Source organism: Crocuta crocuta, unplaced genomic scaffold (assembly GCF_008692635.1).
Source record: "Crocuta crocuta isolate KB4526 unplaced genomic scaffold, BGI_CrCroc_1.0 scaffold243, whole genome shotgun sequence".
In the NCBI taxonomy this organism is placed as follows: Eukaryota; Metazoa; Chordata; class Mammalia; order Carnivora; family Hyaenidae; genus Crocuta; species Crocuta crocuta.
The window spans coordinates 6,201,593-6,211,364 of record NW_027529596.1 but is presented as its reverse complement, the minus strand read 5'-3'; the positions used below and the strand labels follow the sequence as shown (position 1 = coordinate 6,211,364).

The 9,772-nt window shown below is 44.6% G+C and overlaps 1 non-coding gene across 1 annotated transcript; it reads right to left on the bottom strand.

Annotated features, from left to right (window-relative positions):
- Positions 1-3,611: 3,611 nt before the first annotated feature.
- On the bottom strand, positions 3,612-3,718 carry LOC144229734 (U6 spliceosomal RNA). The gene has a single exon (XR_013334580.1). It is a non-coding gene; the product is annotated as a U6 spliceosomal RNA (small nuclear RNA).
- Positions 3,719-9,772: the final 6,054 nt, after the last annotated feature.

The following is a 9,772-nucleotide window of genomic DNA, read 5'->3' as shown; positions in this document are numbered from 1 at the left end:
CCTGTACTCTTTAAGAAAGGCAGAAATATGAACAAGAGAGAAAACAAAAAGAAGAGCTGTATATTCTAGAGAATCATGATTCTGAAAGCCTAGTGTTAGTTTTAAAGAAAAGCAGTTCTAACTAAAAACCATGGGGTTATAACACTTCTCTGTGAGATCCTGCAGACTCCCCCTGCCTCTGGCTACAGTGACGAAGACCTGATTCAAGTTCCAACTCTACACTTACCAGTGTGATCTTGGGCAACTAACTTAATCTCTCTGTGTAGAGGTTCACTCTTCTGTAAAATGAAGAAAGGAAAAAGCATGTGAGCACTTAGACATGCATCTAGTAGGCATTCAATACATATTACCTATTATTACTACCAGAGGGGGAGAGAACACCATACAAAAGATTAATTTGTACTTAAAACCCTTGAAATGACTTCTCATTGCCTATAGAGTAAAATCCAAGATTCTCCATATGTCCCAGAGGACACAAGTCTGGTCTGTATTTGCCACTCAAGTTTTCCTTCTCAGTGATTCCCCCTGGGACTCTTGGCTTCATTAACACCATGCAGCTTGCAGTTGTTCCAGAGGCCATGCCATTTTAGATTTCCCCAACTTGCTCATGCCATTCCTTCTATCTGGAAGCCCTCTACAGTCTTCTTGGCCCACTTAACCTGTGCTGATCCTTTAGGGCTCAAAAACAGTGGGTTAGGAGACTCTCTGGAGGATTTCCATTGCTTTCTCACCTACTGTTTTATTTTTGGATTCTTTTTGGTGGTGGTGGTAGTGGTGGTTTTTTTGAGAAAGAGAGAGCATGCACACACACAAGTGGAAAAGGGGGGGAGAGAGAGAGAGAGAGAGAGAGAATCTTAAGCAGGTTCCATGACCAATGCAGAGCCCAACTCTGGGCTTGATCGCACAACCATGAGATCATGACCTGAGCTGAAATCAAGAGTTGGTGATTTAACCAACTGAGCCACCCAAGTGCCCCCTCACTTACTGTTTTATGTTGAAATTATCTGGTTAGATGTCTGTCTCCACCAATAAGTAGAAAGCAGTAAGTGCCAGATACTGTTATGCTTTGAGGGTATAAGGAAGAGTAACAAATATGTTCTTGCCCCCACTAAGTAGAGTTTGAAAACAGAGAGGGACCATATCTCTAGTGCCTCATTATAGTCTCAACTCCTAGTATGTGGTGGCACACAGTTAGGTACTTAAAAACACTGTCAAAACAGCCAGAATCTGACGTGTAGAGTAAAAACTGCCTAGTCCAGCATCTAACTTCCTCCCAGTGTGTTTCCTTTAGTGTTTTAAAGGAGATGGGGTGCCTGGGTGGCTTAGTCGGTTAAGCGTCTGACTTTTGCTTAGGTCATGATCTCGCGGTTCGTGGGTTCGAGCCCCACGTCGGGCTCTGTGCTGACTGCCAGCTCAGAGCCTGGGGCCTGTTTCAGAGTCTGTGTCTCCCTCTCTCTCTGACCCTCCCCTGCTCATGCTGTCTCTCTCTCTCCCCTAGAAATATAAATAAATAAATAAATAAATAAATAAAGGAGAAATCGCAGTGAATGAGCAGACTAAATTCCAGGTGACGTTATTCGTATCTCTCAGGCACACAAAGTCCCCCTCAGTCCTTCGTGAGGACACCAGCCCTCCAGCATTGTCTCAGAGACCCATGGGCTCCTAGATCCCTTTCCACCACACTATTTCCTCTTTTCTGTTGCAAAGCAATAAATAGAAGAGGTTTTGATTAACTAAATTAATTTCTTTCAGATTAGAAAAAACCTCACTTAACAGTTGATAGCTTAAAGGTTAGCCTATGCTCCTTTTCCTACTGCATCAGCCTTGCTGATCAGAACGCCAAATATAAAAGTCTCTTGTCATATACAGAACAAGGAGCTCTCACTGTCCTATCCGGGACACACAGAAGGCACTACTACAAGCAGAGAATTACCCCCTTGTCCAGTGCAGAATCAGCATCTAGACTAGCATTTTTTTTAGTAGTTATTTATTTTGACATCCACACGCACACACACACACACACACACACACACACACGAAGGAGGGAGGGAGAGGCAGAGAGAGGGGGAGAGAGAATCCTAAGCGGTCTCTGTGCTATCAGTGCACAGCCCAATGTGGGGCTCAGTCCCATGAACCGTGAGATCATGACCTGAGTTGAAATCAAGAGTCAAACACTCAACCGACTGAGCCACCCAGGCGCCCCTAGACTAGCAGCTTTCTACCAGAAGTACTCCGTAGTGCTGGTGATTTAAAGTTAATCTGGGTAATATAAAGTGAAATTGCTAAAGAGATAAGCTTCTTAAAGAAGATTCATTTAAGAGGACATTTGAATGCTAGAAATAGAAATTGCCAGCCATACGGAAAGACAAGACGGTATGGAGAGACATTCTGGCAGCCAGGGGAACCTTACAGCACCCTCAGTAATAGCAATTTGTAGTTTTCCTGGATGGACATTACTGGGTCAACATATATATGTAATATTATATCAGATAAGTACTAATATTATACTGGATAATATATTCTGGCAAAGACAGTTCAGGAGTTCAGTCCCACAGATAGTTAAGGTTACTTCATGATAACTATAGCTACATGATACTCAACCTTTGGGGCTTCCCCAGTATACATAATCAGGAACGACAAGCATGTGCCATGTTGGATAAAGATGCTTCACTATTCCCCACCACACCGTGAATTCCATGAAGGCAGAGCCTCAGTCTTATTCAGCTCTGGATGTACAATGCCTAATATCGTGCTTGGCTCAGAGAAAAAACCTGGAACTTCTCACTAGTAGAAGCAGGAAGAAGGCCAGGAAAAAAGGAGAGGGATAAAATGGAACCAAGAATGATCTCAGGCCCCCTAGGGCCAAAGATAGCCACTACCCAGGGACTTACAAGGACACTCAGGAACAGTAAGTGGTCTCATCTATGCCAACCAACCATAAATGGAATTCCCTGTGGCCAAAAGCACAATAGTTGAATTAAATCAGTTTTACCGAGAGCTCTGTTGTTTCATTAGACCATCTCTTTAGGAATTGCATAGACTATATATTTTATCAGCTACAGGAGCAATTAACACCGTAATAATAAAGTTGACATAATAACTTTTTCCCAATTGTTCATAACTTCCTAAAATTTCAGTGTTTTGGCTAGCACTTTTTCCATTTGCTATCAGTCCAAAGGTAACTTTCGGAAGTTTGAGAAAAAAACTCTCACATTATTTCTAATTCAGTAAAAATTAAATCCTTATCATTTTCCCCTTACAATAACACACAAAATAGAAGTAAAATACAGAACCAAATATCTCCCCAAGGTGAAACAATAAGAATTTGGAGTTCGAGTTAGGAAATACTGATTATTCTCTCTTTCAAATCAAATAACATTAAAATTTTTTTAAATATTTATTTATTTTTGAGAGAGATAGAGAGAGAGATTGCATATGTGGGGGAGGAACAGAGAGAGAGGGAGACACAGAATCCAAAGCAGGCTTCAGGTTCTGAGCTGTCAGCACAAAGCCTGCCACGGAGCTTGCACTCAGGAACTGCGAGATCATGACCCGAGTCAAAGTAAGATACTCAACTGACTGAGCCATCCAGGTGCCCCTAAAATAACATTTTTTAAATATAACGCTTCACGAATTTGCGTGTCAACCTTGTACAAGGGTCATGCTAATCTTCTCTGTACTGTTCCAATTTTAGGATATGTGCTGCTGAAGCTAGCACCAAAATAACATTTTTGATACAAGTTTTACTTTGCCTTTGTACATAGTGTGATGATATTTTACCTTTAAATGACCCAAAGCTCCAGTGCTAAATTATGTTTTCCTTCAAGGAGGATATAATTTCATATTCAACCAGCACAGCAATTTCAGGCTTACCAATTAGGTCTGTAGAAGGAATTATCATCCTTCTAGTTATGATCTTTCTTGCCTAGCAGGAACCGCGGAATGAAACAGAAAGTCCCGTATAAAGGTTAGGGAGGCAATCCAGCAAAGCGGAGGAAACTGGATGTGAAATTTTGAAAGCACCATCAATACTTGCTGTGTTTCACATTAATAATGAGTCTTCCTGCTTGGAGAGGAGATATTTCCCAACCTTGGACTCTGCACTGATTAAAACCTGGAGTGTCATTTGCCTCTTAGTCTTTGTTGGTGCTGACACTCCGTTTGCTCTTTCATAGCTGGCTCTGCCCAACAATAAAAGTAACCATTTGTAAAGTCAAATAACGGGAGTAGTTCTTAGGGAGACCAGCAGCCAAACTGATTCACCAAGCTGGCCCCTTTCCCAGGAATAAAAATAATGCCAGGTAGCTGTAGTAGCTGTTATCCTGGGTGACACTCAGGATTCCCAACTGCATGGCTGGTCAGGCGAGTTAAAGAATGTCTAGGATGAGAGCAATAATGGAGGTGACCGCGCTGTGGCAAGCCCTGAATTAAGTTGGTACATTCAAAGTTGCCATAGAAACCCTCCCTGAATGTCCTCCCTTCTGTGGAACTGAGCTGATGTTTAAATGTTAATATGCCTTCTTACATTTCAAGATATGTGAAATAGAAAGCAGATAAACATGGAAGACAGAAAACGTACTCAGAGGTCTGAAATACTTGAGAACCGAATACTTTTCCCATACTAAGTTATCCTTTGAAACCAGTGCCTGGAGAAGGGGTGGCGTGGGTAGCGGCGGCTGGGAGCTGTTGAGGGCAGTCTTTATGCCTCGAGGTCCAATGCCGAGCTCTGAAAGGCACCGCTGAAATTCAGCTAACCCAGCTTGCACTTGCAGCCAAATGAAATGCAAAGTTGCCTTTCAATAGCAAATCTCCAGGAGGAAATGCCAGTTCGCATTCGTGAGAAGTTTCAGCCACTGTATCTCCACATTCAATTTTTACCGCTCACTGTCCATGAGAAAACAGTTGGAGGCTCTTTAAAGCCGGTTGCATTATCAATTAATCTATAGTATGTTTTAAATAAATATTTCTAGTAAATGTAACAAAAACCGGCATTTGTATAGCTTGCACCTAAATTATCATCATCATTGCGAAGCAGATGCGGAACGCAGAGACGAGGCAAACAATCGGGACTGTAATTTGCTCAGTAACATTGTTTTAGATCTAATTAGTGCTTACGCAGATCCTTTACAAAAATGTGAAAACTGCACCAGGATGTAATTGTTTAATGAATTTAGTGCAAAGCGCATCTGCATAAATTCCATTTTAGCTGGAAAAACTAAGTTCAACTGCTATTTGCTCCAGAGCCAAAACATTGTGAATCGTGCCCACAGTGCCTTCGCCCTCCTTTGCTGGCTTGGGTATTTCAAATAAATACTACAAAGTTAAAGCCTCCAGCTGCAGACCAACCCATCTGTAGATGTTTGTTATATTTGGCAGTATTGTAGAATGATTGTGCCTTCCTGCTGAAAAATAAAAAAAGAGGGGGGAAAAACAAAGTTCTGTCAGCAAAAATAAAGTAAAAGTTTGGAATATGCATCACCCAACAAAAGTGGAGTTTTGAATCGGAGTCTAGTTTATGTAGCAGTGAATTTTAGGCATCTATTGGCATGGAGCCCACCGTGCAAACCCAATAATATCCTTCTCTGTTCTCTCCCACGTTTAATTTCTGACAAGATCACGGACGTTTGAATTGGACATACGTTTGCATGAAATGGAATTTGTACTTTTCCTTTGTATATCAGGGAGGGTACTAGTCACTTCTTTGGGATGGGTGTTTAAAGATCAACATTCGGAACTTGTACAAGAAGAGAGGAGTTCCTCTCGGAGGTTTACGTGATTGGCTGGAAAGGCAACAGCACTTCGCCGGGTTCAGTTTTTGTTTCTGTTCTCCTGGTTTGCCTTCTGCCTGTCGTTGGCACGAATGCGCTGAGCCCTGTGCTCTATTAATGAATGACTCCTGCGCACACGGGGCTGGTGTCTGGCCTGATGGACGTGTTCGGCCCGTGCTGGAGGAATTTTGTAAAAACGATAGACTGCAAGTATCATTTGTCATCATTCAGCTGAAGGCTCCAGTTTAGGCTCACGGCGGCCACCGGTGTGCAGCCGGCGCTCCGGGGGGCTGGGGAAACGAGCGCCCGGGTCCGATGGGACTCCTGGCCAGGCCACCAGCGCACCACCTGCAGCCCCGTCCTGCACACGCGGGTCCCTTTACGTTGTAGGAGAACTTCGCACCACCGGAAACCGGGCCGGGATTCTCCTCCGTGTCTCTTCCTGGAGAGACCCCAAGAGGAAGGGTAGTGGGGTGAAGGACTGCCCCGTGGCTGCTGATGGTCTCCACCGCAACTGCTTCTCACCTCCACCCACCGCCTCCACCCATTCCGTATTCACACACGGCTTACCTGGTGCGGTGGCCCTGAGCCTCATCCCTCAGCTCCCGGCCTGCACTTCTCAGGCTTTGCTTACTGGGCGTGTCTAGCATCAGACTTTGCCCTGGGAGCACCAATAGGCATCAGCACAGATCACCTGGTAGCCAGCAATTCTCCCCGACCCTGCTGTATGACAGCAGCCCTCCCCTTCTCCTGATGAACCATTACTCACGCCAGGGTGGTGACTCCTCCGTCCAGCTTTGGGGGGCAGAGCGTGTGCTGGTGAGCCCATACACAGCCTCCATCCCTGATGGTGATGCGCTAGTGGTACCAGCCCTTGGGTGGCCAATGATAAAGGCTGGTTGGCACCCACTGGTGAGGCATTTTGTATTTGGGTGGGTACGTGCCTCCCCCGTGGTAGGTGCTCTTTGGTGGGCATTAAAAAGTGGCACAAAGGTCCTCACTGGTTGTGTCTACTCCCATAGTTATAGCCGTGGGCCTCTTCCCCAGAGTCCTTGACTCTGATACTTCCAGTTTGCTGCTTCCTGGCCCCTTTGCCTTGTCTCTTGAGTATCTGGGCCACTTCTTTTTCCTCAAAAGTAGGTGATCAGGCACATAGTCCAGAGATCCTCAATGGAGGAGGATTTCCCCTCATCTGTTTCAAGGCTGCTCCTAGGAGGGACTATAATACAGTCACTGTCTATTCTTGACTTACACCCACAAGCTAATCTAACTCTTCCATAAGCTAAGCTCGAACTTTTTCTTTCTTAGTTGATCAATAAGGGATCTTGTGAGGATATAAGTGATCATAACAATGAGAGCTGAGGAAGAAGAGCTGGTGGGATAGGAGTGGACAGACTGACAGCTCATGGAGTGTCCTTGTGCTCACTTTCCCTGTTCATCCTGGACACACCATTTGTATCTTATGATGGATCGTGCCTAGGCCTGCCTGACCCTATGATTTGGTGAGCTGGACGGAACCCAGATTATCATGGGCAGTTCTGGCTACATGGTCACTCAATGTCCCACGGTCAGGCACTCCGTCTCAACCAGGGCCCATCAGCATGCCAGGAGCTCTTTTTTTTCAATGGTATATCATTGTCTGCTGCAGATGGCATGGACTTGTTCCAGAACCCTAGGGGTCTACATTGTGACTCTCCTATTGGGCTTGCCATAAACTCCACATGGCATCTTTTCCCACCACAAATACCTCTGATAACAGAGGGTCTGCTGGTCATATGATCCAAGAAGCATAGGCTGCTTCTATCACAACCTAGACCTGATACAGTGCTCTTTCCAGACATGGCCTCCACTCAAAGTTGACAGTGCTACATGTTACTTGTAAATGTGTCAGGGTAGTATTTCTGAATGGTAAATGAGGCCTCCAGAGCCCAAAGAGGCTTGCCAGGTGATGTGCTTCCTTCCTAGTGAAGAGAGGTGTGCAATGCAATAACTTGTCCTTTACTAAATGTCCACAGATATGATGAGCTCTTGAATCCTTGTAGCCTCTGAAGCACATGTGTCATCAAGGCTTCAGTTACTTGCCATATCTTGCTCATGTGAACCTATTAACTTGCTGTCATCAAATTAGTGGACCAATATGACATTCTTTAAATGTCCAGACAACCCATGTTCCCTCTGGATTAAATTATTGCTGAGAGCATAAGAGTTAACAGGTGTAGTGTTAGCAGTGTAAATGTACACTGTTGTCCACTCCATGTGAATGTAACTGCTTCTATTTTCTGAATGGGAATGAAAAAGAATCAAGACTAGATCAAGCCACATGCCATATATCCCAGGTTGTGTTTCAACAACAACAACAACAACAAATCTGGAATAACAGTAGAAACTGGTACTGTCGCTTGGTTGACTTTGCAGTAGTTTACATCTTCCAGAATCTGTTGGGTTTTCAGAGCCCAGATTGATGGATCAAATGGGGTCTATGGTTAAAACCACTACTCCCCAGATACTTTAGGTCTTAATGGGCGGCCCTAATCTCTTCTATTCTCCCCAGGTTTTCATTTAGTGTTTTGACTGTGGAGATGGAGTCAGTTTCAGAGCTCCCTGCTGGACTTCTCTATTGCTCCAGAAACTCACAAACTAAAGAGAACATGAGGTTCCGTCCATCACAAAGTATGCCCATTCCAATGACACATTTAGAGACTGAGGAGATGGCCATTTGGTGAGTTCACTGACCCAGTGTCATGGTGAATCAGTCCAGTTCGGGGCCTCCAGTCATTACCTGGCCAACATATGCCCTATTCTAATAGGAGCATCATGATGCTTCAGATCCTCAGTTATCAATGTACATGCAGACTCCATGGCTAATAATACTGGAAACATCAGGGTACCCCTCCCTTCCCTGATGTATGATTTCCTGACTAAAGGGCTATAGGTCTCTTTGGGGAAAGACTGAGCAAACCATTCTTATGTACAATTGCTGTGGTAATGCTAGGTTGTTTCTCCTCAGGACCTAGCTTCTCCTTTAGTCAGTGGATTCCTGGTCTGGAAACTGGCCCAGGCAAAGAAACTGCACAAGGCATCATGAGGTTTTATTGGGATGGCTGTCTTTGCCTCCTAATCACCCATACTTGATTATTTTGATGTATAGAACAAACAATACCCTCATTGCCCATTTATCTTTCTCCTAGAATATCAAGCTCTGGGAGCTACTACCACAGCTCTCTGCAGATAATCATTTTCCCTGTTTGTCCTTGATGCTCACTGTAATAATTGTACTCACCTGGGGCACCTGGGTGGCTCAGTCAGTTAAGTGTCCAACTTTGGCTCAGGTCATGATCTCACAGTTTGTGGGTTTGAGCCCAACGTCAGGCTCTGCACTGACACTCAGGAACCTGGAGCCTGCTTTGTATTCTCTCTCTCTCTCTGCCCCTCCCCAACTTGTGCATACATGCTCTCTGTCTCTTTCTCTTTCTCTCTCTCTCTCTCTCAAAAATAAATAAATAAACTTTAAAAAATTGTACTGACCTTGATTACATCCACCACCTGGCCTGTATTATTTGGGGACATTGTAATCCTTGCTATTAGGGAGCCAAGTTCTGTGACATTTCCTACCATCAGAGTCAGTCTGCAGACAACAGTCAATACTGAGTGTCTCAGGAAGGCCCATCCATCAGTGTATTCCATGTTGCTTTTGGGGGGTGGGTAAATGACAAATCTTTTTAAACTTTTTTCTTTTAATCACCCAATGCTCATCATGACAGGTGCCTTCCTTCATTCGTTGCCCCCATTCAACTCCCCACTAGTTACCATCAGTTTGTTCTCTACAGTTAAGAGTCTGGTGGGGCGCCTGGGTGGCTCAGTCGGTTGAGAGTCCGACTTCAGCTCAAAACGGATCTCACGGTTCGTGGGTTCGAGCCCCACATCAGGTTCTGTGCTGACAGCTCAGAGCCTGGAGCCTGTTTTGGATTCTGTGTCTCCCTCTCTCTCTGCCCCTCCCCCACTCA